We start from the raw sequence: 27,390 nt of genomic DNA, 5'->3' as shown, positions 1-27,390 counted from the left end.
GTGAAAAAAAAGAAAGAAAAAAAAAAAAAGAAAGAAAAGGTGTTTAACAGAAGTTGCCTTGCAATAATTTGTTTTAGAACCCAAGTTTAAAATATGGTGTGATTTACAGCTTCTAGGAAAACCTTCAAATTAATGTTATCTGCAGAAGAGATTTGTGGTTTAAAAAATAATTAGTTAAGAGAACTTTACTGTACAAGACAAAGTTAAGTTAAAGTATATATTATCTATTTGCTTGTTTTTTCTACAATTTTAATAAGGTAATTTTAATGTAAGTTCTTTTAAGTTATATAAAACACATATAACTGCATATACACCAATTTGGATTTGGGGTTTTAGTTTAAGAATTGGACTTGATGTTTCTGAAAAAATGTAAATGTAGTACTTTTGAAAAGTGCTACAAAAGCTAAATGGCAACTTGCCAAATCCTGTGTTGTTGTGGTTTTTCTCTAGAAAAACTGCACTTTAACATCCTAACCAATTTAAGCATATACTAGGCAAATTCCTGTTATGAATAAGTATTTTTAGTAACATTTGCAGTTATTGTGGGTTATTCTCAAAGCTAGATGACATAGAATTGTGATGTATTTGTTACATTCTTTTAATCTTTATAGTGAATTCATGTTACTGTTATATTGTGTTTAAAAAGTATATATCAAACTTTTAGTTGCTTTTTGTACTAACAGAATAATATTATGTTTTTATTTAATATAGATTAAGTCTTAATAGAATTAAGGATAGTTAAGTTTTATAATGTTTAGGCTTGAATGTTTTTAAGTTAAGTTTTCTAACTTAGATATTCTTTTAAGGTTAAGTTTGTTATTTCCTTTTATCATATATAATTATTGGTAGGTTTAAATATTGTTTAATTTAAATTGTTTTATGTTTTATTGGAGACACTTGTTTAAACTGCAAAGTATAGTTATTTTCCTAGAGATATGAAGACAGCCACAACTGAAACAGCAGTGATGGAACACTGGTGAACACCTGCTTGTGGATAGAAGTGAATGCAGTCTGTGACACCCTTGACTTCACCAGGAGCTCTATTGGTTGTTGCAATCTCTGCAGTTTTGTTTGTTATAGCTTCCTTATTTTTCAGTGTTTCCAGAATTTTAAGATGTATCATTGCTGAGGATCAGCTGCCATAGGAGAGGCTGCAGATTAAACCAACTGCTGCATGGTTTAATTGATCTGGTACCTAAGGCTTCTGATCATTTGATTTGTACAAATGTATTTTAACAGTTTGCTGTGCTGTAAGCATCTCATAGCTGCTACTGTTGAGAACCTTGTTCTAGAAATATGTTAAGAGGCATCTTTCCAGTTTAAAGCCAGGCCCTGGCCAAGCCTTGACTTTACCTGGAGGGAAGGTTTGCCAGCAGATCCAGATGTTTTCTGTACCAAATCAGTATTTGAGTCACTTTTTGACTCAGCAATTTGACCCTATTGATATGACAGCTGGATCAATTTTGAAGTGAGCTTGGAGAATCATTTCCGGAGGTGATTACCCAATCCTTCACTGATTGTTTTCTTTCTATTTGTTTGCTAACTATGGGATGCTAGTGCAGTGTTTTAGTAATTAATAGTAGTTTTATATTACATATGTTATTAATAATGTTTATTATTTAATTGATTTTTAACTGGTATAAGTTCTTATTAATTGTGTATATGGTTTTGTGTTGATGTTGATGTTTATAACAGAAGTACATCTCATTTTATTCTTTTTAAGAAAACGGGGGAGATTGATGCCTTAAAAGCATTTAGTTAGTGTAACTCATTAACTTCAAGGGGAGAAGTGTCTGTGTTTTGTTGGCAGGTTCAAAAAGGTCACCTGTCCATCTGACCAGACTGTGTGCCTCTGAACACATGAGATCCAGTGAACAGAGAAGTCATCACAAAGCCTTGGTACTCGACCTGGATCAGAAGTAGACCTGTCAGGACAAAGTTTTGTCTGAACACTACACAGGTAGTTTACCAACAGAAATTTTATGTTGTTATTATGGTGTTGTGTCTCTACCAATTTTTCAGGTATCCTTTGTTTTAAGATTTAGAAGGTTTTGAAGAACAACTTGAACATCAAAGCCCTCAGTCACCGATCATCTGCCAGCTGACATCACGGGAGCAGTGAACGTTCCAGGACTGAATCATGTTGGAGAAATGCTGTGGAAGATCTAAAAAAAGTGTAAAGACTCCATTTAACTGTATATAAAGCAAATTGTAGTTGTGTGTTTACCCTTTTAGCAAATTGCTTTCACGCTTAGACTACATATATACCAGAGCACGTGTGTTAAAGGTAGATAATAGATTAAGATAACAAGTTTAGCCTGTGTAGTAATTGTTATGTTAGGATAAAGTATAAGTATTCCCCCTTCAAGAGTCAGTGTAAGCATCTTTGAAAGTTCATTTAACGATTGAAGTTTTAGCTGTAAGTTTGCAAATATGTCATTTACATGGAACAAACTGATTATGGTAATTGTGTTGTGTATAGTCCCAACCAACTGTCTGCTAACTAACATCTAAAAGCGGCAGAACATATGGGTCACTGGCACATTGAACTGGCCAAAGGTCTATGTATTTGAGCCTAGCCACCCCTGGAGATCCTTTCGCACCTGTCTCGTAGGAGTCCCTGAATGGGATCCTCCAGCATTTAAAGGTTTAATTAGTAATGAGACTCAACTGAATCGATTGGCAATGTTGCAAGAGTGCAATTGCACTGTTGGCTTCACATTAAGACAACCTGAAGCCTGTTGGCAAGCAAAAATTACCAAAGTTCTCAATGTTACAACCCCCAGAAGAATTAGATTTGTTAAGTTCCACCAATACCACAGGTGGATGCATAATGTTTGAACCCCTGACAAAAAGTCATTCTAACAAAGTAATGTAGCCCTGAGCTGCAGTCAACCCTATAGCTGATCTCATTACTACCATTGAAAGTAAAGCCTTTGTTCGGGGTGCAATCTCACAAGACAATTATCAAAGCGATTACCTAGTTCCAATTTCCTAATCTGTGGGGATAGGGCATGGAATGGGATTCCTGCTAGTCCACATAGAAGACCCTGTTATCTTGGGAAACTTAATCTTTTTCCACCCAAGCTTACATCAATTGCTGAATATAGCTAGCAAAATGAAGAACATCGAACAGTCAAAGCGAAGCCTGAATGAATGAAAGTTTAGCCACCCTAAAAAGGCTCGCTTGCTGGACTAAGGAAGGATTGAACTTAACATCCACAAGGTTAAGTGAGCTTTCAGCCGATGTGAGTAGTGTATGTCATGCAGTATTATGAAATCGAGCTGCAATGGACCTTTTGCTCTTGGCACAGGGACGTGGTTGTGGGGAGATTGAAGGCATGTGCTGCTTGGATCTTACTGATCATTCAGCTTCCATCCATAAGAAACTGCAACAGCTACAGAATGGGTTACATGCCCTGAAAGAAGATAGTGACACCATTGGAAGTTGGTTCGCCAGCTGGGGCATCACCGGATGGTGGAGGTCTCTTGTGCTAGAAGGGGGACGGACTTTATTTATAATGTTAATTGAGATGACAGTCTAAGTTGTGTGTTATCTTATCCAAAGCCTGGTTTGTGCAAAAAGAGAAAGGGGGAATTGTTGATATATTTTATATATTAGTAAAGACCTGTCTGCACAAACCAGCCTTTGAAATACATCCTGATATTAAGGGCTAAAATCCTTGAAACTTGCCTGCAGAAGAGAGAGTAAAGCAAAACAATATCCTTGCCTGTAGGGGAAAATACGTAAACTGTGTGTCTTAGCCAATAGTAGCTTGCTTTGCCCGCAGACCCTGTAGAACCCTATAAAAGGTGTGTTAATAATAGAAATAAAGGGCATTCACAATTACTTCTGTGAAGACTGGTGAACAGCTCGGGGGTCCTTCAACAGAAAAGTCCCTCAAAGTTCCACAAACATCCCACAATATCTCCTCAATATCCAACAAAATTCCAGGAAAAATCCCACAAAATTCCCTAAATCTTCCCAAAGCACGACCAAATTCTAGAAAAATATCCCACCAAATCTCCACAAATTCCCACAAAATACATGAAAAATCCCTCAAGATCCCTAAATCGCCTCAATATCCCACAAAATTCCACAAAAATCCCACAAAACCTCCACAAGTTTCCACAAAATCTAAGAAAAATTCCTCAAAATTCTTCAAGTCTGTTCAGAACTCCACAGAATTCCAGAAAAATCCTACAGAATTCCTGGGAAGTGCCACAAAATTCCCTAAATGTTCTCAAAACCATACCAATTCACAGGAACATCCCACAAAATCTCCACCGATTCCCACAAAATCCCACAAAATTCCCTAAATCTTCTCAAAACACGACCAAATTCTAGAAAAATCCCACCAAATCTCCACAAATTCCCACAAAATACATGAAAAATCCCTCAAGATCCCTAAATCACCTCAATATCCCACACAATTCCACAAAAATCCCACAAAATCTCTACAGGTTTGGTTGAGTTTTCAGAAGATTTAGGGATTTTTGTGGGAATTTTGTCGGATGTTCTGGGAATTGGAGATTTTGTGGGGCATTCCTGTGAATTGGTAGGGTTTTGAAATGATATAGGGAATTTTGTGGGACTTCTCTGGAAATTTGTGGGGTTTTTCAAGAATTCTGTGGGATTCTGGGGAGACGAAGAATTTTGAGGAATTTTTCTTAGATTTTGTGGAAACTTGTGGAGGTTTTGTGTGATTTTTGTGGAATTTTGTGGGATATTGAGGCGATTTAGGGATCTTGAGGGATTTTTCATGTATTCTGTGAGAATTTGTGGAGATTTGGTGTGATTTTTTGGAATTTGGTAGAGTTTTAAGAAGATTTAGGCAATTTTGTGGGATTTCTCTGGAATTTTGTTGGATATTGAGGAGATTTTGTGGGATGTTTTTGGAACATGGGGGACTTTTCAGGAATTTTGTGGGATTCTGCAGAGAATTGAGAAATTATCACAAATTTATCATGTATTCTTTGGGAATTTGTGGAGATTCTGTGGGATTTTTGTGGAATTTGGTAGAGTTTTGGAATGATTTAGGTCATTTTGTGGGATGTTTCTGGAATTTGGTGGGGCTTTTCAAGAATTTTGTGGTATTTTGAAAAGATTTAGGGAATTGTGTGGTGTTTTCCTTGAATTTTGTGGGAAACTGTGGTGATTTTATGCGGTGTTTCTGGAATTTGGTCGAGTTTTCAGAAGATTCAGGGATTTTTGTGGGATTTTTGTGGGATGTTCTGGGAATTGGTGGAGATTTTGTGGGACATTCCTGTGAATTGGTAGGGTTTTGAAATGATATAGGGAATTTTGTGGGACATCTCTGGAATTTTGTGGGGATTTTTCTGGAATTGTGTGGGATTCTGAGGAGACTTGAAGAATTTTGAGGAATTTTTCTTAGATTTTGTGGAAACTTGTGGAGGTTTTGTGTGATTTTTGTGGAATTTTGTGGGATATTGAGGTGATTTAGGGATCTTGAGGGATTTTTCATGTATTTTGTGGGAATTTGTGGAGATTTGGTGGGATTTTTCTAGAATTTGGTTGTGTTTTGAGAAGATTTAGGGAATTTTATGGGATTTTGTGGGAATCGGTGGAGATTTTGTGGGATGTTCCTGTGAATTGGTATGGTTTTGAGAACATTTAGGGAATTTTGTGGCACTTCCCAGGAATTTTTTAGGATATTTCTGGAATTCTGTGGGATTCTGAACAGACTTGAAGAATTTTGAGGAATTTTTCTTAGATTTTGTGGAAACTTGTGGAGGTTTTGTGGGATTTTTGTGGAATTTTGTGGAATATTGAGGCGATTTAGGGATCTTGAGGAATTTTTCATGTATTTTGTGGGAATTTGTGGAGATTTGGTGGGATTTTTTCTAGAATTTGGTCGTGTTTTGAGAAGATTTAGGGAATTTTGTGGGATTTTGTGGGAATCGGTGGAGATTTTTTGACGCATTCTTATCATTTCATTGGTGATTGGGTTGACTGTCCAGATACCTTTTAGGGATGATCCATGGCTGTCGTCTTCCCAACTGGTTAATCTTCTTTCACAGTAAAGGTTTTAGATTTAAATGTTGCTTTCCAAATGGCACAAGTCTGCCGCCACTCACATTATGGTCCAAGCACAACTTCCTTTCCAGGGTTTTGTGTGGCTCAGAAGCCATCTATGTTTGTTGCTGAATTGATAAGAGCTTTTTAACAGTAAAATATTTTACCCAGCCACTACTTCCACCACTAAAAACCAACCAAACAAAAAGACTAGACATCTTGACTTGTTGTGTAGGTCATGATGTAGAAAATTGGTCAAAGATTATTTCTGGGGGGAAAAAAGGTGTTGTGCTGCTTATGGTAATTTAAAAAACTTACGGACTTCAGTGCTAAAAATTAGAATCTAGGCCTTTGAGGAGATTTATTTGTTCTTGCAATTATCCTTGTTTAATGGAGTTGACTAAGATATTTGAGATGTTTTTTCACTGTATTGCACCAAAGCACTTGAAATAAGCATCTGAAATGTAGTTTTTATGTCTGAACAGACCAGCCTTTTCAAATACTGGCTTCAAAATCCTGACCTGAAAGAATGTGCTTCAGACAAAACCAACAAAGATGAGCTTAACACTTGGATGCTAGGAAAAAAACCCTCAACTAAACAAATCTGTAATCACTTTTTTTAACATGAAATATAAAACTTGGTTGAAGATTCTGTTACTTAAAGTAGGTGATAGTGTTCAGTAGTGTGAATTCTGACCTTCAATTTTTCATGTCCTTTTCTCTTTTTTTCTGCTATGAAAACCCCTCTAAGTCACACATGTTCATTTGTTACATCATTGATACTTGTGGTACCTACTGCATTAGTTACTGCATACTAGAATATGATTTGTGGTTTATAGAATCTTTGCCCAGTCCTCAGGAGGTCTCCTGGCAGATCTCTTGTGCCCTCCTGCAAGTCATTTTTACTGTTCCTAGAAGCCCAGGAGAAATTCCACTTACACTGTTCTTAATTGGATTAATAGATGTTGATTAAAGAAGGAACAACCTAGATAAATTATATTGAGGAAAAATACAGTCTTGGAAGGATTCTTAAAGGTTGCATTGCATTCTGCTTAAGTTGATGGGGCAAGGTTAGATTTGATTTTCATTCAGGTGTTGACTCTGGTTCATGGAAGGGTCACCAGTCTAAATATCACATGGCCTGTCAGCAATGACTTCAGCTGTTGTGTACATTTGTCTTTGTTTATTCAACACTAAAATATCTAAATCCTCTGAGAAATTGAAAAATGTTATCACATGACTGAGTTTCTTGTCAAACTGAAACACAGAAAAGCATTTAAGATATATGGGTCTCAGGTTCTGACAGAGGAAGCGGTTTTAAACGATAATGCACATCCATGAAATAGGCAGCAGTGTATCATTAGGTTTAGAGTAGTTACTTAAGTCCTCTACAAATAAGATTGTTTTAAAAGGGAACATTAAATCTGAGCCACATCCTCTGTGGGAAGGTGCGTATGTATGTGTATATATATATATATATGGAAAATATAGGTGTGTATGTATGTATATATATATATATATATATATACACACACACACACACCTTCAAAGGAATATATATATCCTCCCTTTGAAAGAGAGTACCGTGAATTTAGGGCTCAAACTAGTCTCTAACAGTTGTGGTGGTTTTGTTTTACTGTTTGCTGGTTTGGTTTTTTGGGGGGGTTGTTTGTTTCTAAATGGTTATGTATTGTTGCAGGGTATTTTCCTAGGAATTTAAAGAACATGTGGATGTTCAGTTTGTACAAATAACCAGTGGTGGTTTGCAGTGACCCGTTTTGGAAATACATTGCATTTGGCATCTCCTAGCTTAGGGAAGACAAATGCATAGGAACTATTTCTGTAGTATTTATTCTGAAACATGTAATCAGCTTACGCAACCAAATTTGAACAAATGCTCAAGAAAAAGGAGTGATTATCTTACTTGTTATAAAACAAATTATACTATTTTAAGAACTTTAAGTCTGATTTCAAAGCAATGATATATAGTATAAGCCATAAACAAAAATAGGTTTATACCTGTAAATCCCTGAAGCATTAACACATAAACTTTTTAATTAACAAGAATTTTGTAGTTCTTGGCATATAAATAGAATTAAAATCTCCATGCAAATGCTCTTTATGTTGCCTTGCCTCCGTGTTAATACCATACCAGTAATCACACACGTGGAATGTAATGGTAATGTGAAGCTGAATAACACATACTGTGAAATGAAAGCAAGGGATGCTTCACTAATGCTGACTTTCGTGTGCATGGTATGAACATATGGTTTAGTGTGGAAGAGAATGAAATATCTGTTAGTGTTATGGTGGGATTTGTTTTCCATACTTAGGATAATCTACTGATCTCGCACTGGTTTTTTTATATCGCTAAAGGTTTGTAGAGAGAGAATCAAATCTGTGAAATCAGCCTATGTGAGCTTGTGATGCCAGTGACACAGCCATTTCATTGAGCTTGTTGCAGCTGCCACCAATCCTACTTATGAACAGAAATCTTTTGGAATCTTCACCTGATCATTTCACCTGATACCTGGTTTATGAAGGCTGAGATACTGTTGAATGTCTTGCCGTGCTAACTCTGAAAAAACTGTACCGTGTATAGTATATCATGTCTAAAAGTGAAATTAAAGCTCTTAGTGAAGATGCTATTTTAATTTTCAGGTTCGCTGGATGATGTACTGGATTGTGTGTGCTCTTTATATAGTTACTGAAACGATAACTGACCTAACAGTCTCTTGGTAAGACCCTGCTTTTTATGAACTGTAGAGGAAACTATATTTGTTTCTGATGTTTTTTGAGTTGTATTGATTTATTTTATATAAAGAAGTCATGTTAATTTAATAGCCCATTTTACAGGAAAAGATCTTGGTGCATAGATGAACAGCATCTGCTTTCAAATTTGCTATACACTGTTACTTGAAGTAGGGATTATAACATTTCTAGCTCCACTGTAGAAACTGAATACGAGAATGAAACTCTTATAAGGATGGCCTAGAATTTCTCTGTGTAAGAATATATAATGAAAAACAAGCATATTAACTGTTTTGATTGCTTAAATGACAGTCCTTAAATCCGTAACTCATTTAATTTTTGTCTGATGTAACTTCTTGTATTTGAAGAATCCTAAATGCTAATATAATTGTGGTTTTTTAATAGATCTCTTTATAAAGATTAGTTACTGTGCATTTTCTACTGCAGTTGTTGATTTTGTGCAACCTTTAATTTGTCTGTAGGTTTCCACTGTACTATGAATTGAAGACAGCTTTTGTTATCTGGCTCCTTTCCCCATATACTAGAGGGACAAGTTTAATCTACAGAAAATTCCTCCACCCACTGCTTTCTTCTAAAGAAAGGGTAATAAATAACTTCTCAGATTTCTAATGCCTAATATGGAAACAACATATGCTGAAATAAAAGCTGTTGCTAGATACAGTATAAGAGCAGAGTAGCTTGTTACTGTCTTGCCAGGCAGCATGAATTTGGACTAGCGGAAGCAAGTGCACATGATTGTCCATGTCTATGCTTTTGTTTAACTTGCCTGAGCAGACCAGGTCCTGCTTCCTATTAACATGAGAGTTTCGTGTGCCCTGCTCTACTTGATGCACTCTGAGGAGCCCAGTTAAGTGGAAGTGATACAGTTTAACTTTCTACTGCAAGCATGTGAATGTATGAACACAGCTTTACTAAAAGCTGTTAATGTTAACATTTTTTTCTAGCATAAATGAGGAATAACACTTCTCAGGATGATTGACATCAATGACTTTTTTTGGTTTGCAAACTGACAAGAGGAGAGACTTGTTTAAAGGGTAAACCAGTCTGCAGCAGTAAATACCCAAACATAAAAATAGCCAGAAGATGGTTTGCTTTAGTCAAAGTATGACAGGGACACAGCTCTGCTTAGCTCTTTTTCAGCATCCTGTTTGGATGAGGGGAAAGAGCAATTAGCAAAGGTCTGAAGACAAGCACTGAGAAACCTCACACTACAGAAAAGAGCATTCCTGAAGGTCAGTGCTAGGCTTGGCCTTTATTAGGTAAAGCAGGTAGTAAGATTGTCACTGATAGGAACAGAGCAAGTATCTTGACATTCTGAACGTTGTGCAATAAACAACTTGCAACTTTGTGAGCTAGAGGGATACTTCCCTGTACTCTCCAAACTATTGGGAAGTACCTTGAAGTCTTTATCTTCAACTCTAGGCATTTACCAGAGCTGGAGATAAATGTCGTAACTGTTTTGTCCTTGGTACTTAACTATTTCAAAGCTGTGGTTTTGGAAGTTCTTTGCAAGTTGACTCTACCTTTCTAGGGAGCTGACTGAGTTCTTCATGTAAGATGATGGTATTTCTTGAAATGCATGATATTTCTTGAAAAACTTCTGTCCAACAAGTTACGCTTACACTCTCTAAGGAACATTTTGCAACGTTTCTGAGCTGTACTGAAGTGATGTACTTTATCTTCTTGTTTGACCACATACAATAATTTTTTAAATGAGAGAGTTGTAATGAATAAAACACCTGTATACAAAGATATATCCCATTAAATATTTTCTTAAATATTTTTTCTGTCTTCCTTTACAGATGGGAAAATAATACTGTGGGGTAACTTTGCTCTCTTATGAACAGCCCTCTAAAATTTAAATACGTTTTTCTTTTAGGAGATTGATGAGTACATTGTCCAAGCCAAAGAAAGAGGCTATGAGACCATGGTGAATTTTGGAAGGCAGGGGTTGAATTTGGCAGCAACTGCTGCAGTGACAGCAGCTGTAAAGGTAAGTTTCTGCTTGCGTTAATTGCTTTTGAGCTTGATATCAAACAGTGTCATTGCACTGGGGATTTACCACTCTTATATAAAAAAGATAAATTCTGCAAGTGTATTGAAATCCTGGGACACAATTAAAGGCTTGCAGCCCTCTTCTCATAGTACGTTTGTTGTTTTTTTTGTTTAAGATGGCTTGCAGTTATTTCTTGGATTATGAGGATCGGTTTACTCTAAATTCAAAAGTTACCATTCAGTTTTCTGTGCAGGCTTTTAACATAGATGTCCATTGTTTCTTTTCTGTCTGTGTTGTGCTTTCTTACTGATAAACAAACTTTTTAAAGGACTTCTGGCTTTTCTGCTGTTTTTCTCCAATCATCCTGAGGTAATGCCACATAATGAATTTAAGCATGAAGGACTACTACCATCGATAAAAATTATCTTGACACAATTAACCTGTTTGCAATTTGAGTGAATTATTAAATTATTATGCTAAGCATAAGCCTGCCTATTGGTGTTTAGAATACATTTGCTTTGCCATGGATTTGCCATTAAATTATGAAATAATCTGTCATTTTTTCTAGATTACCTTCCCGCAAAAATTCACTACCTTTAATATTTCAGAGGGCTCTGGGTCTAGAAAGACAAAATACAGGCTAATATGTAAGATTGTAACCAATTTGTGCACCACTGAAGGGAATATACTTCAGACCATGTGTATCCTACCTAATAGTAATTCAAACCAAAACACACACACAAACACGCACACACACAAAAAAAATAAAAAAATAAAAAAATAAAAGGTATAGAGAGAAAAAGTTGTATGTCCAAGTGAAATCACAGGTTTAAGGCAATCATGATTAATTTCTTCCTGGGAATAAATGGAATCATTGTGCTCATAGTAACAGCACTGAAAACCTGAACACTGTCTGTAGATAACAGAAAACAACGAAGAGATCCCTGGCTGTCAAAGTCAAGTATGTACAGCTGTCATTAACTTAAATGTCTGGGCTTCTATGTGAACTTTCTGCATTATAAATAAAAGACATTCCTAAAAACTACACTTTTACATGCTACCTCAAAAAGCTTTGGAAAAGTAGTCATGTATATCTTGTTTGCTCATTTTCTCTGTTCTTAAAGATGCATGTGGGTGGTATAGCATTGTAACTTTTTGTTTTAAAATATGGTCATAATGAGCCTAAAATACTGAGAAAGTGATTGCATTTGATCACTGTGGGTTTCTTCTTCATTATTCAAATTCTTAATAATGCCTTAAGACATGAAATAATTTTGAATGCAATAGAATGCACCTCCAAAGGAATTAAAGTCTCCAGAGTGAAAATAGGTTATTTAAACAAGCCAAGGAAACCCAACAAACAAACACCCAAAGTGCTCTATGGGGAAATCAAGTTTAATTGCTAAATGCTAAAATTCAAGTTCTTTGCATTACAAATTTATTACAAGAAGCGCCTGTAAGAATTCCTATGATTGGTGTGTGTTCTTCATGTTTGGCTATGGTTGGATATTTCTTTGTTAACTTTTAGGGTGTAACTGAAGTACTGTAAAATAAATAACACCAATATCTCCTCAATTTTTTCTGAAATAATGAATAACTTTTTCTGAAATGTCTATGTTTAGACTTCATTGCTATTCAGCTGTGACTCGCTAGATGCCTGCTCTTTTTGTTAAAACTTGTTAAACACGCTCATGAATATTTGTACAGAATTAGTTCAGTGCAGATCAGATGCTTGGGAAAAAAAACCACCACAATACCAAGACCTAAAATAGGCATGATTTTTAAACAGATGAAGGAGAAGACTCACTGAAAAAAAATAAATAAAATCTTTATTTTGGCATGTTAAGCCTCTTATGTTTGTCATTCCAAAATGCTGAGCATGCCTGCTTCATGCAAGCAAATGGACACAATGCATGTGTTCTTGATTTTGTTCCCTGTTTTTCAAGAGTTAACTGCTGCCTCTAGCAGGTGAAATTATTATCCCTTCACCAAGAGCTAGTGGAGCATGCTATATGATTTCAGGAACTGAATTGAAGTAGTGGGATCAGGACACACTTTCATCACTATTCTTATTTTTTTATTTTTTTTTTAAATAGAGCACACATGCTTATTCTGACATGGCAGATCTCGAATTAGGAGAGGGGGAGAGGCTAAACATGTGCAAGATTAAACCTATGTCAAAAGACACTAAAGTGTCCAAGAAAACTGCTTATAGTGACTTTAGGAGGATGTTAAAAATGGCTTGGAAACTTGCTGAAATATTTTGAATATCAAATGTGGAAGAGAGTGATTTTCTTCAAGGGTTGTCAAAGGAATAGGGGATTACCATTAAAAGGCTTGCTGGCTCTGTTAGGGAGGTTGGAGCAGCCAGCCAGGTGAGTCTACTGAAATTTGACATAGATTTAAACCCTCTCCCCTATAGTTAAATTTAAATGTATTTGGCAAGAGTATTGACTTATAGCTTACATTCTCATACTGTATTTTTAGCTGGTACTAGTTAGCCACTGGTCATATAAAATGTAGTGTTTCAAAACCAACTAAATACATGAGCAAAATAGTGTTAAATAAGCATGTCAGAAAACAAATCTTTGTGAAATCCTGATTTCAGGAAATTTAGAGATGATAGTCTGTGCTGAATTTGTATATAAGGAAATTTTTATTAGTTAAGGAATCAAAAACAAGATACCTCAATAGCTCAGTTGTTTATGGATTTGGGGGAATTCTATTCACAGCGCTTAGGTTCCAGTGTTCTACATCTCATACTTGGATACATCTCATACTCCTCTGTTTTTCAGGTCTTCTGAGATGATGGTTACCGCTGTGTTTCAATTTCTGCCAACCCATGCATTCAGATTTCTTGAGCTACTAGTGAAATCTGGTGTCTTTATCATTATGAGCAGGGGGACTGCTAATTAAGCTGTGAAATACTCGGGGGGTATTTCACAGCTTATGGGGTTACACAAATAGTGTTAATTTGTAAAGTGTTATTGGTGATGATAATATGTTTTGAGGGCTGTGTTTTCTGAATGTGTTCTAGTCATCCTGAATCTGCTGCCCTTTTGCTAATTGAGTGTTATTCTCCTGGCCTTGCTCACACTTCCCCTTGTTCCCACTCAGGACATGGCAGAGGAAGGAGGTATCTTGCAGCCGGCTGTGGCACACAGCCAGTATCACTATGGGGAGCAGTACTGCTTTCATCTTCCTCCCTGCTGGGACAGCCTGTCATGCTGCAGAGGTCATTCACGGGACAGGAGTCCCTCTCCAGGTTGAGAGGGAACAGAAGTCATTCCCTGTCAGCTTGGATTGGATCAGGGAGAGAACAGCTGAGAATGTGGGTACTGCATGCTGTAGAGTCCATTGAGAACTCGTCCAAGGGAGGCAGGCAGCTTCTGTCAGTGATCCTGGCCAGTGGGGGGTGCAAGTCCAATTTAAAGAACAAAGAGTCCCTGAGGCAGACAAAGTGGTGTTTGTTTACTTCCCTGGGTTAAGCATACAGACTGTAAAAGCACATGCTCAATAACAGAATAGAAAATGGAATTTCATTTATGAGGGTCAGCTGATGAGACTGCATACTAATAACATACCAGAGGCTGAGTAGTCTTGAAAGGAGATCCTTAAATAGGCTTTATTTATTTTTAAAAATTGATTTAAAAACATATTATGACTTTAATTGGTCACATTGGTCACTGTTAATGAATGTGGACTCCAAAAAATGGTTAGTAAGTTTTAGGAAATGCTATTGAATAATGAAGAAAAATCATTCTCAAAGACTTGCATTTTCTTTAAGACAACACACAGACTTCACAGTTCATCCCTCTTCAGTGTTTGCATACATAGAAATTTTAGTGCTAAGTTGTGTAATTTTTTTTTTAATTTTTTTTTTTCTTCCCCTGGCATTGTAAATATATGTGTCTCAATCTTTTATGCTGTAATTTAGTCACCAGCCTCTGGCCTGAGTGCAACCTAATGTATACCTTCCTTACTGGCAGGAACTGTCAGTATAACAGGCCACCAGTGGTAACTGCTCTGCCATCTTCTCCTGAGCAGCATCTTGGAGTGTGTATATCTGGGGAGAGCTGGCAGCTTCTGCCATATCCATGGCATGGGAGTGGAAGCAGGAGGTCCTCTTCAGCTCCACCTACAACTGAATTTCAGTTTTTAGGGCAAACATGCTGCTTTCAAGCTGTAACTCTGACCTTTCAAACAAAATATCAAAGCTCTTAAAGCATTATTTTAAATGTGAATGTTACTCTCACATTTCCTGCAGTGGAGAACATTTAATCACACATTTCCTGCAGTAGGAAAGAATTTAGTATTTTTCAGCCAGACTTTTATCCTAAGCTGATAGTAATCCAGATCTTCACAGAACGCTTTGCTTCAGCAGAAAGCAATTAACAGCTGCTTTTGAGCATGGGGGTGGAAGAATCTTAAGTCTTACATGCAGTGTGAACACAGTGATATGTACACTCCCACAGAACACCTTGAATTTGTCCTTCAGTCTATGCAGTGGAGTTAAAGTAGATATCAATCTTGATTTGGCTAGACTGGATGTTCCCAGGGGTGGGATAGAGACTGGAGGCACTGTAGGGAGTATCTACATAGGGTTAGTATGTGTGATGGGGACTGTCCAGTTGTTGTGCATCTCCCATTCCTACTGTGACTCTCAGGCATGTGTACTGCATCATTACTTGTATATATATCCTTTCAAACTTCTCAATGTTTTCTGTGTGTAACTGTGTGTAACTTGAGTAAAACTTTCCATCTTGGCAAGTAGTTCTGAAACAAAGGGCCCATTTACCTCCTCTCTGAGGTGCCACAGGAGCTCCAGCTCAACCATGCAGTTTGGTTAAGGACACGATGTTATTTTATGGCACATCCTTGACTTTTTTTTTCCCTTTGAAAAACAAAATTCTATATCCAAAAGCTTCACTGGAAAATAGGGTTGAATGTTCCTAGCTTGGATCTAGTCCTTTATCTACAGTGGAATAAGAACTACAGGCTTGTAATGTGAATTCTTAGTATTTTAGTTGTTATGTTTAGTTGCTATACAATTTCCAAATGTCTTTTTGTAGTATATCACATGATGAATGAACTTCCTGGGCAACTAAACAAGTGTCTTTCTATACTTCTGCTGCTGGCCAAAACCAGCTTCTGTCACTATTTTAAGTAGACTCTTCACATTTGGTGAGTGGAATTGTGCTGAATTTGCATGGATTCTGCTGTGAACCAACTAGGCCCATTTTACATATTCACCAGCATTCAGTGACTGAGACTTAAGTCCTCTTCAAGCATTGGACATGGACTTATGAACAGTCTTTATGCTATAGCAGAGTAATGTATATACTGTAAGCTGTTACTTGTCAAAAGAAGCAGTTCCTTCTCCAGTCCTCTTCTCCATGTCCTAGCAGCTGATAAAGTATAACTGGTTCCTGATGTATTTTACTTGAAATGCTTTTCAGTGCAAGAAGTGGAGTAGTGGAAGGGCAGGATTTTTTCTGCCTTAGGAGGAACCTTAGGAGACCTGTCTTAAGCCATTTTGGGGAAATCAATTTGACTTCAGAATTTCTATAACCTTTAATACAGACACTGTACAGCATTCATAGTGCATTTTTAACTCAAAGGCAAGCTGTACTTAAGTTTTTGAGAACTGAGTAATCATACAAGTTTGTAGAAAGAGAGAGAAAAGTTAAGGCTCCTACTTCTCTCACAAGAAACCTTTTCTTTGTTGTTGTTGTTTGGTGACAATGTATGAATGGTGGAGTAAGAATTATAATAGGTTTCTTGTGCTTAAATAGCACTCTGTTCACTATGTTAATTTTATATACTGTACTAATAGCTAATCATTAGAAAATTAAAATTAGGTTTCAGCCACTTTTCCCTCCTGCCCTTTGGTACCCAAGCAAACTCAAATAGCTTTCATTCAATTGTCTCTTCACTTTACATGGCTATTCTTAGCATGGAATAATTCAGTATGCTGGTCTACCAATGGCAAACAGTTGTTGTCATAAGTGCGGGAACAAACGGCTGTGGCCAGCAACACCAGAATTGCCTTCTGCTGGTGCTGTTGCAGAAAAAGTTGTATGGAATTGTACCCAGGTTTCTGCTCCTGCTAGCTAACATGCTGATCAAACAAAGAATTTTACTTAAAATCTTCATTTGTAAGAATGAAATTAACTATTTTAACACTTGCTTGAAGTGGAATTCATGCACAGGCTTGTTATCCTTTCCCTAAAATGGTTATTTTTTGCCTTATGCCAGAGAGGGAAGAATTAGGTGTTATTTTAACATGACTTTGAGTACTTTACTCGTGGTCATATTCTTTTAGTTGCTTGTGTAATAAATTAATCTTTAATGCTTTAGTAGTAACATCATCTAATGTAAGATGAAAGAGCTGCTGGATGACCTTTCTTTCCAACAGGGAAATTTCCATATGTTCCATACAGAAAAGAAGTGAAGACAATTGGAGAAGAAATACTTAATGTTCATATGTGATTAACTATTCTCCTGTGTAGCATTCGATTTTGCATTGGTATTATGTCAGTAAAGCTATACTAGTAAGAGAACTTGCTATCCTGTAGTCTAGGCTGGACCTCTTTGTAGTTTCAAGTTTCTGTCAACTGGAGCTCCTTTTGTAGTGCTGCTAGTTTCTCAGTTATTTGAATTAATGTTACAGAGTGTATTTTTAACATGTTTCTCCTTAACTTTATTCAGATTTGTGGAGGATAAAATATAAAATAGCAGAAGAAAATGTCGCCAGAGGTCGGGGATTACCGGAGCCACGGAAGACAAGCCTCATGCTATCATGGTCAGCAAGTATCAGTTTATTGAAATCTTATGCACAACTTATAATGCTTTTAATTAGCTTATACATATTGCAAAAACTCAGCTCATTATTGGTGTGCTACCATTGACGCATGTTGTTCTTTGTGGTTTGCCTTGCAGTTACCAGTTCTTTATCTTCAGCTTGCAGTTCTGCATATTTTGGCAGTTTCGACATCTTGTTATCTATGTAACTCTCTCTTCAGGGACATACTGACCCTGAGGCCTCATACTTTAACTAATCTTACAGTATCATGTCCTTTTTCTCTTAGCCATTCTTCTGTCAGGCTCTCAACAAGAAAACTATCTTCAACCATACTCTTTAAAATGCAGGTGTTACTGTCATGCTACCTTAAGCTACTATGTTTGAAGTGAACATTTCTGATGTGTGTTTCTTTTAAGCACTTGCCCTCACCCACGTCTTTATTTGCTCTGATTAAAGGAGTAAAGTGTCGCATTTGTAATTAAGCTGCTAGCTTGTGTAACTTTGTCATCTGCAAGCAATGTACAGTTAAGCATGGGTAAAAGTAATACCTTAATCAGATGTAAAGCAGCTGCATGTGTATGTTCAATGTATTTTGTTGTGCAGCAAGGAAGCATGGGCTTAAACATCTTAACCCAAGCTGAGCAGCAAAGTTAAACCTCTGCCTGGTTTCCAAAGATACTGTTGTTGTATTTCAGAGCCAAGGTGCAATAACCGAGAAACTGAGAAGTTTCAGTATGCATGATTTGACTACTATACAAGGAGATGAGTCTGTTGGACAGAGACCTTATCAGACATTGCCAGAAGCTAAAAAGAAAACCAGAGCCTCTGCAAGTGAATCTTCAGGCATGTATCTTTTCTTTTCCCTGCCTAAAAGAACAATTCACCCAAAGCAAAAGTGGAAGAGCAGAAATACATTTACCCCATTTCTAAATGGAAAAGGCCTCAAAGAACTCCAGTAGACTTAAACAGAGTACACTCAAAGTAAATTATGGCAGTTCAGTTCTTCCTGAATTACTTTCTTCTCCCATCCACTCCCAGTGTAATCACACTGTATTCATTACTCCTGTCATTGCCAATTGGCAACAAGAACTTATTACCAAAGTAAAACTTAATTGGAAGTCAAACGTTATATAATTAAGTAGTGTTTCTGTGACAAATGTAAAAGAAGTTAAACATGAAAACATATGGAAGCTCAGTAAATAAAAGAGAAAACTAATAGAATATTACTTCACCAGGTGTCCTGGGGTGACTTTATGATACTAGTATTCCCAATCTCCTGCTTTATATATATCTGTTAAGTTCTTCACCTTTAATATTAGCTTTGAGAGCTAGGGAAGTTAAAACTGCTGGAGGCTGATGGGAGTTTTTTCTCCGACCAATAACTAGCTATTTCTGAGAACTGACAGTGGTTTTGACCATTGAAAAGTGAGATCAACCTGTGAACACCTCCTTTAAGACCTAAACCCGAGAATTTCTTGTTCTCTTTGGTTTCTGGCTTTTGAAGAAGTAACAGGTTCCAGCTCAGCCTTCTCCTCCACCACAGAAGGCCAGACAAGGCCACGGAGGGGAGTGGCGGGGAGGTGAGCAGGCCCAGGCCAGGTCAGGCCAGTACCCCCGGCTCGGCTGCAGTTTCTGCCACTGCTGAGTTTTACCAGAGACTGCCAAGTAAGGAGAGGCCATCACAGACAGCTCTAGCCGCCGCTCTGGCAGAGATAACAGAACCACCTACCAGGCCTGGGCAAGATTTAACCCTTTCATTACCCAGATGAGACTTGCAGATTAATCCTTTTTTCCAGAGAGAGAAAGTGATCAGCATGTAAAAGAGACCCTATAAACTATCAAAGATAGTGAAGAAAGGAATTAAGCCTCAGAGGAGGTAGAGAAAGAAAAAGATGCTTTAATAAGCTGAAATATTTTTCTGTTAAAGCTATGAAGATGTACAGTAGTGTTCTGAAAAAAACTTTAATTCATGACAGTATATTGGGAGGAATGGAGTGTTTCAAAGTGAGGATTTTGAGCAAATGGTGAAGTGGTTGTGGTACTGTGAGATGCTGGAACAGAGGGGGAGAAGTAATAGTTGAAGATTTGCAGCCTTTAAGAGGCAAAGAGAACACTTCTGTTTCCAGAGTAGCTCACAGAGACACATGAAGAGAACTTTTGCCTTTGAATGACTCATCCTTAAAAATGACATCCCTAGACTCATTTGACCCATAACACACCTCAGAGTGATGTGAAACGAGAGGAGAGAACCGATGGCAGAATTTCCAGGCAGCTGGCATCAGAGAAATAAAAAGCTATAAAAGAAATAGTTTTCTTGTGAGAAACTCCATAGATAGCAGAAGAAGACTTCTGTTTCTTTACAAAGACTGATGAAAAGACTCTAGCAAGAATTGGGACTGTTTTAAACAAGAGTTTTTTTGTCTCTATGTTGTCATGTGAAGAAGGGAATGGTTGGGTAGTGAGGCAGAAAAGGGTTGTTCTGGAGGTTTTATTCTGGTTTCTTATTCTTGTAGTTTTTGTTAATAAACTTTCTTTATTCCTTTTAAGTTTTAAGCCTGTTTTGCTCTTGTTCTAATCCACATCTCGCAGCAAGAAATAAGTAAGTTTTCTAGTTATTTTTTAGTTACTGCTTTAAAACCACAACACCAGATTTGTAGTAATAGATCAAAATGTAAAATTGTATATGGTGATACGAATAATAAAGGCATCAAGTTGTCATAACAGACTGATGTCTTTTAACACTCAGAAGATGGTGTGTGGTGATCAATATATGGTTTTGTTGAAAGATAGTATTATTTCATTATTATGTTACATATACTGTTATTGTCATCATCACTTTGCCCTTGAGCTTGTGATGCTTGAAGGAAGGTTTTGCTGAAGGTCTGCTAACTACGTAATTTTTAAATAGCAAGACTGTGATGTATAGGAACTGCTGTTTCCCACAAAAGAAGTGGGTCTGGGCTATTTCTTTTCACCTAAGACTGTCATTCCTTCTCATCCCTCCATTTTGGGGAGGGATAGCATTTGTGGGGTCCAAGGAATTTCATGAATAGTGTGCTAGCCCATTCTAAGGAATAGGTGACCAGCTGAAGGGACCTAATCTGAACTGGAGTTTCCAGAAGGTATCCTGTGCAGGGCAGTGTGAACTGGAGCCTCTGGCTGGAGAGAAAGCCAAGAATTCACAAAGAGCTGCACTAGAGATAATGTCACTGCAGCTGTTGTGCAGGATCTGTTCCTCAGTAAGAGAGCATTATTTACCTGTCTGAAATAGCTTAAAAATGCTCTAATTTTTTTAAAAAAATTCTTCAGTTTATACTATATAAATAATCACCGATTGTGAGATTCAGTCTCAAATGTCAAAAAGCTTTCTTACAGCTAGTTGAACTTAATTAATTTTTTTCTGGTCCTGGTCTCATCTAGCATACACCTCTCATGCTTTCTTTGAATTTTCTTCAGCATTAGGAACTTAAAAAAGATCAAAAGTACGCATAGATTTAGGAACACTGTGTAGCAATATTCTCTTGTGCTGAGCTGGATCTTATTTTTTGTCTGGGCCAGGAGTTCTGTGCAAATTGATTTAAAAGGCCTAGTTTTAGGATGTGGATTGTAGGATGATGCTGAGCTGGCAGTGCTCTTGCTGTGAAAAAGGCAGATGGGATGCCAATGCATCAGGTATTACAAATGCAGATAAAAAAGTATTGATGTCACTGCAAACACTGCTACTCTGAAACAGAGAAAGAGATGTGATTCAAATCTTCTGTATTGAAAAAGATTAATTGAAACTGTACTGGAAGCAGAGACATGTTGCCTCTAAAATGGCAGAAGAGAATGACCGAATGTTTGTCTCAAGTAGCTGTGGAATGGATGATGTGATTCTAATTTCTAGGGGAAAAAATTGATGAAAAAAATTAGATAAGCCTAAATAAAATATTGGCTTAAGATAAAATGTACACAGGTCATTGATAAAATTTGGTTTAGAGTCTAAAAGGTGTTCCTGAGTGTTACAGCCAGTAGATTCTGGGATAAAAGGAGTGTTCAGTGGAGGAAGGAATCAGACTGGATTTGGTAGCTTTGCGATAGGTCTGTGGTGGAGATTCGAGGCTGTTGGACCCCAAGGAGCTTTCGGATTGTATTTTTAAGCAGTTAGTGCCCTCTAGTGAGAGTCTTAGGAAATAATCTTGGTCCTGGTTTTGTAGTATGTTAACAACTCTTAACAGTACTTTGGTGTGTTACCGAAATGAAAGAAGCTTTGGTATTAAAAATGCAGGAGGATGAGTGTATGCAGAAAGATCCTATGAATGCAAGTCATCAAATGGTTTGTATTGGGAGGGATCTTTAAAGGTTTATTATAAGTGTAACCACCTTCTCATGTGGATTGTGTCCTAAAATCTTAGGTACTTCTTTAGACGATCACTAAAGTTTTTGTAGTTCAGTGTAAAGCAGAAGATGTCAGCAAACTTGTGATTTCAGTCTTGACAACTGAAGAAGCACTGCATTACATACTTGTGGATCCAAGTGGCAGGATTAGAAGTACCAAACTCGTGGCAAAGTAGATGTTTCTGTTTTGAAATAAGCACATCATCTAAAAGCATAAATCAAGATAAAAATTGCTGCTTTCTTAGAAGTCAAAAAGTTACAGCTACTATTTTTTAAATATTTTTTTTTAAAGGTTACAAAACCCCACTGGAAAAAAATCCTGGAGATGATAAAAACAGATGAAGAGATGGAGAGGACACATTCAGAGGATGAAATGTTTGCTCAGAGAGGCCTTCGCAGAACTCAGAGTATGAAGTCTGTGAAAACTATTAAAGGACGTAAAGAGGCAAGTATAATCCTGGTTAATTGAGTTTGTTCTTTCAGTGTATATGCAGTGTATATTTCTGCATTATTCATAGTGCAGAAATTTATTTTTATTTTTAATATTGGAGAAGTTGTCAACAATAACTGGGTTCCAGAATGCTAAATGGGGAAGAAAGCATGTGACAACAATATCTAAGTTTGGAGCTTTTGTAGTTTGATGTGTTTAGGGGAAATATATGTATGAAATTAATGAAGCAAGGAGTAAGGGAGAGGAGACGAAACAGACTCTGTATTTGAAATGCTAATTTTGGCACCACCAAGCCTAACTTCAGGAAGTGTTCGCCTTGAAAGGGGTATGGATAACAATAATATTATCTGTGTGTTGTGCACACTTAAACATCTGCTGTTTAATAGATAAAAAATATTCAGAATTTTTTAGTTGCCATAGACAAACAGCCTGACTCTTTGTGATCTACAAAGAGAAGATCCTACTTAGCATCCTAGTGCATGCATCACAAAATTTAAAGATACTCCAGTATAAATCTCTGTGAAGTCTCATAAAAGTTTTTGGGTCATTCCAGGAAAACAATTGATACTTACTCTTCTTGCCCAATTCTGTTGAAACTTTATCTTATTCAGTCATAGGTAGATTCCCTTAGTGAAACCAGGTGTCCAAAGCACATTGGAAGACATTTGCTAAATAGGATTAGTGGGGAGGTGAATCATATTTCCATTTCATGTGACTTAGTATTTCATTATAATTTTGTTTTTCCCCTGAGATACGATACGGATCACTAAAATACAGAGTAAAGAAGAGACCCGTTGTATACTTTTAAGTGTACCGCACAATTCCTGCAAGAGAAACTGCTGTACTATAGTAACTTGAATTCAAGTGTTAAAGATCTGTGTACAATGCCTAGAATGAGTCTGTATGAACAGATATGGTAGGACTTGGTTTTGTGAGCCCAAGTGATCAGATAAAGTATTACTCTGTTTTTCTATAATTGTGTCATGTTTAGATTTAAATCTGGACAAGTTACAGCATGGATTTCAGCACTGCTTAAATAGGAGTAAAATGAGTAATAGGAAATACTCCTTTGCCAGAGGTATTGAACAGATTGAAATAATTGCAAATCAAATTGAATTAAGAGAAGCTGTAAGTATGTAGAGCTTGTGAAAATTGAACCATAGTGTCCCCAAGTTTACACTGAAAGATAAATATACTTGAAACATTTTTCTGAACTACAATTCCTGAAAAGGCCTTTGTGTAATTTTTAAATGTACAGTTTAAAAGACAGTGGGTGATGGTGGGAAAGGAAAAGGAAAGATGAGGTAGGTAGGACACATCCTTAACTTCATCATTTTGTGTCATATTGCCAAGCTTAGCAAACTGGGGTACATACAGCACTTTATGCAAAACTGTATAGTTTTGCACACTCTTAATGATTTACAACTGCACGTCATTTTAGTGACTTGCTACATAGGCTAGAGTTACATTTTGAATGCCAGCAATTCTTGTATTTCATGATATTTTTAAAATTCATCTTGATTCCTTAAGTACACTTAGGATACTGTAGATATCTGCTACTAATGATATTATCAGGTGCCTTTCTATGTATTACTGGGCTGTGTAGGTTTTGTGGTTTTGGGGCTTTGTGTTTTTTTTGTTTGTTTGTGGGTTGTTTTGTTCGTGTCTGTCTTCCTCCATCTAAAGAGATATAACATGATTTAAGTCAGATTTTGGTTAAAATTGTGGTAAGTAAAACTTGTAGCAATTCCAGTGATGCACCTCAGGGATCTTATCAGCCCATGAGCTGTGTGTTCAAGTCATGCTGCCGTAAAGTCATATATGATAGGTTAGTCAGGCCCTGGTTTAGTTTTGCTCTACATTGCTTTAAGAAAAAATATATTTTTATATATATGTACTTTAGAACATGTATGAGTGTATATTTCATACTATATGTGGATTCTAAGATGGTCTGTGTAGTACTTTTTTTTTATTGCTAAAGTTATTACTAAAATATTTGCATATAAATAGCTCCTTCTAAAGATCTAGTTGATTTAGTCAATCATTTTATAACCTAGAATCCCATGGCATATCTACACAGAGATTAATTTTGAAATGACTTTCAATGCAGTGATTTGTCAAAATTACTTTTTTAGGTCACCTTTGGTATTATTTTCTGCAGTTCTGAGAATTAGACTGATTCTAATTTTCTGTGTGACTATATTTCTACTGTGGCTTTAGGGAGAAACAACCCATTTCTTGCAGATAGTACTTTATTATGTATCTTTGGAACAGACCTTGTTACTTGCCTCAAAGAGAACATAGCATGGATTCCTCATATCCTTCGATCTCTGACTTCAATCCTCAGACCTTCCCCCAGGTATTGACAATCATCTGCTGTTGGTGTTGTTCCTCTCTAGCTGTGGGAAATGTCTGCAAGCCATGTGCAAAGCTGTGCTCCAAATGCAACAGCACTTAGAGCGTCTCTGAGGAACCTCGGTGCTTTAGTGAGAAGTCCCAGCAGGCCATGTGTGATTAAAAGGATGAAGTTTGCAACACTTAACTCAGAAACACAGTTTGATACCAGAAGACAGGAAGGCTGCTGTCTCCCAAATGAGTACAGTGCAAAACTCCCATCCCCTAAACAAAACTGTACCTAGTTATCCAGCTTTTCTAAGGAGCTGTAGGCAAGGAGTGATCAAAAAAAAAACCTCCCTGGGAGTGTGGGACTTCTGCCCCAGGAGTGTTTGTGCTTCTCATCTGTTTCCCTGAGGCTTGTCTGTATGTTAAGGTACATAAGAAATTAAGGAACCTAGAGCTCTTGTATTTGCATCTCACCAGTCTCTGAATAGTAGACTAACCAGGGCCTGAGATGGACACTCTTACTATATAGTTGAGCATTTGCTGACACATTTTTCTGTAACTAGTCATGCTTGTTTTACCAGCAAGCATTGCAAAAAAAGATCCTCTTTCTACAAGTCATAATCCTGCATGAAGGAGTAGGGTAAGCCATTTTTTCAGAATTACAGTTCCTGTTACAAGTTCATGTAGATCCTGTTTGGGGAGTTGTGTTTTTACCCCATCTCTAGGACTAGAGATCATTGAAGTATTTTAGGCTCTACCACACTCTTGTCAGGAAGTTGCTCTATGTGTCTCTATGTACCTGAGGCTGTAACTTCTGGCAGACTTAACTTGCCAGCTCAGTAGTGATAAAGACTAAATAAATACTCCTCTATCTGGAACTTGCATGGAATTAGGAAAGCTGGCAGTGTTATTAATATTCATTACTGTTTGCATAAAAATGTACTTCTTTCAGATCTTACATGATCAAATCTTCAATGTTTTCCTAGCTGTTGTCTTCATTCTAATAGCCAACTATAAAAATATTTTCTTTTTATATCTCAGACTGATTTTGATCTTTGAATTCATCCTCAAACTTGTTCACTGGATTATCTTAATTTTTTTCCTCTTACTGTTCATTGTTAGCTGATGCTAACAATGCACACAATGGCATGATTAGCTTTCATCCCAGTGATACATAGTTCTCCTTACTGAATTTAGTTTAGTTTGGGTTTGAAATATTACAATCTTTTAACTTTAGTTACAGGAAATTTTCAAACTTTTCTTGCCTTAGCAACTGCAGAAGTCATCTGTCTAGCTCTTACAGGAAACTTCTTGAAAAAAATGTTAAAAATTGATGTTTATTATTCATTGTGGATTTGGAATGTAAAATGTAGTTCATGCCAAATTATCTAATCTTCTGAAAAAAGTGTTTTCTGAGAACTGACTGACTGCCACCAACAGGACTGCTGGTGTACTTAAACAAAGACTTGGGGTTTAAAAGTGTTTTAAAGGAGAATATGTATTTCCATTTAAATCGTATAAAGGTTTGAAGCCTTTCCAAAATATATCTGAACTGACAGCTTTCTTAGCAAGAGCCTACTGTACTTCTAAAATACCCAGTCTGAGATGAGGATTAAATTGGTGGCCTCAGCTGCAAATAAGCTTAGGCTGGACTTTGATTACAATGTAATTGCCAATATTGCTAATTCCTTTGGTATGTGAAACTAACCAAATAATATCCAACATACATTTTGCAAAATATAATGAATTTTAAAATAGAAGATAACTTAGTAAAAGAGAATGGTGGAGAAAATTCTGGACGCATTCAACGTACTGTTCATGACAAAAATATGTTTTACTTTTGGTGTTGCTTTTATTAATGGGAAGTTGGTATTTTAAGGTATTTTTTCTACAAAAATGTATGTGCAAAGGCAATACTTTAACATTTTTCAAGAACTTATACTGTTAAATGCTACAAACCACAGAATATACATTTGGACTGAAGGTAGTAGCTTTAAAAAAATGCAATGTAAGCTTTAATTTTTATATTATAGTAATAACTTGCTGTCAACTTGTTTACCTATTTGTAGGATGGAAACTTCATTATGCATTGACTTACCTTGATGCTGTCTTTAATAAATACTGCTTTGAGCCTGATGCAGTGGATATTTTATTATCTGAATTACTATTATAAACCTAGTCACTATGTAATCTGCATTCTGTTACTTATTATAATGGTTCAAACACAAAAACAATCTATCTGAAGTTTGGAGAAACTTTTAAAACTCGTTGAATTATGACTAAGCTACTCTTGATTTTCTGCCACCAAGTTTGAAGCTGATTTAGGCTGAAATAAAATGTACCCTGCCAGAGGCAACTTGAACATACTATAGTGTCACCTGGTTTGATTAGGTGATTGGTTCAGAGTAAATTAAAATTGAATTGCTCAATGTACCAAAAGAGTGTAACTTCCTGTGGAACTGCTGGACATGAAACTGATTCTGTTCTGTATTCCCTAGTCAGGGTTCTTCTGGTAGTCCAGAGGAGGACATGCATAGGTGAATTTGGCCCTTTCCTTTTTCAAACCTCCCTTCAAGTCATCTGTTAACACCCCTACCAAAACTCAAGTA

General features: G+C 36.7%; 1 pseudogene; it reads left to right on the top strand.

Moving 5' to 3' along the window:
* The first annotated feature begins 1,864 nt into the window (after positions 1-1,864).
* On the top strand, positions 1,865-22,504 carry LOC147646550 (receptor expression-enhancing protein 3-like; annotated as a pseudogene).
* The last annotated feature ends 4,886 nt before the right edge of the window (positions 22,505-27,390 follow it).

The sequence above is a fragment of the Cyanistes caeruleus genome, unplaced genomic scaffold, assembly GCF_971803275.1.
Source record: "Cyanistes caeruleus unplaced genomic scaffold, bCyaCae1.hap1.1 HAP1_SCAFFOLD_93, whole genome shotgun sequence".
In the NCBI taxonomy this organism is placed as follows: Eukaryota; Metazoa; Chordata; class Aves; order Passeriformes; family Paridae; genus Cyanistes; species Cyanistes caeruleus.
Note: the sequence above shows the minus strand (reverse complement) of the source record. Positions and strands in the feature narration are given on the sequence as shown.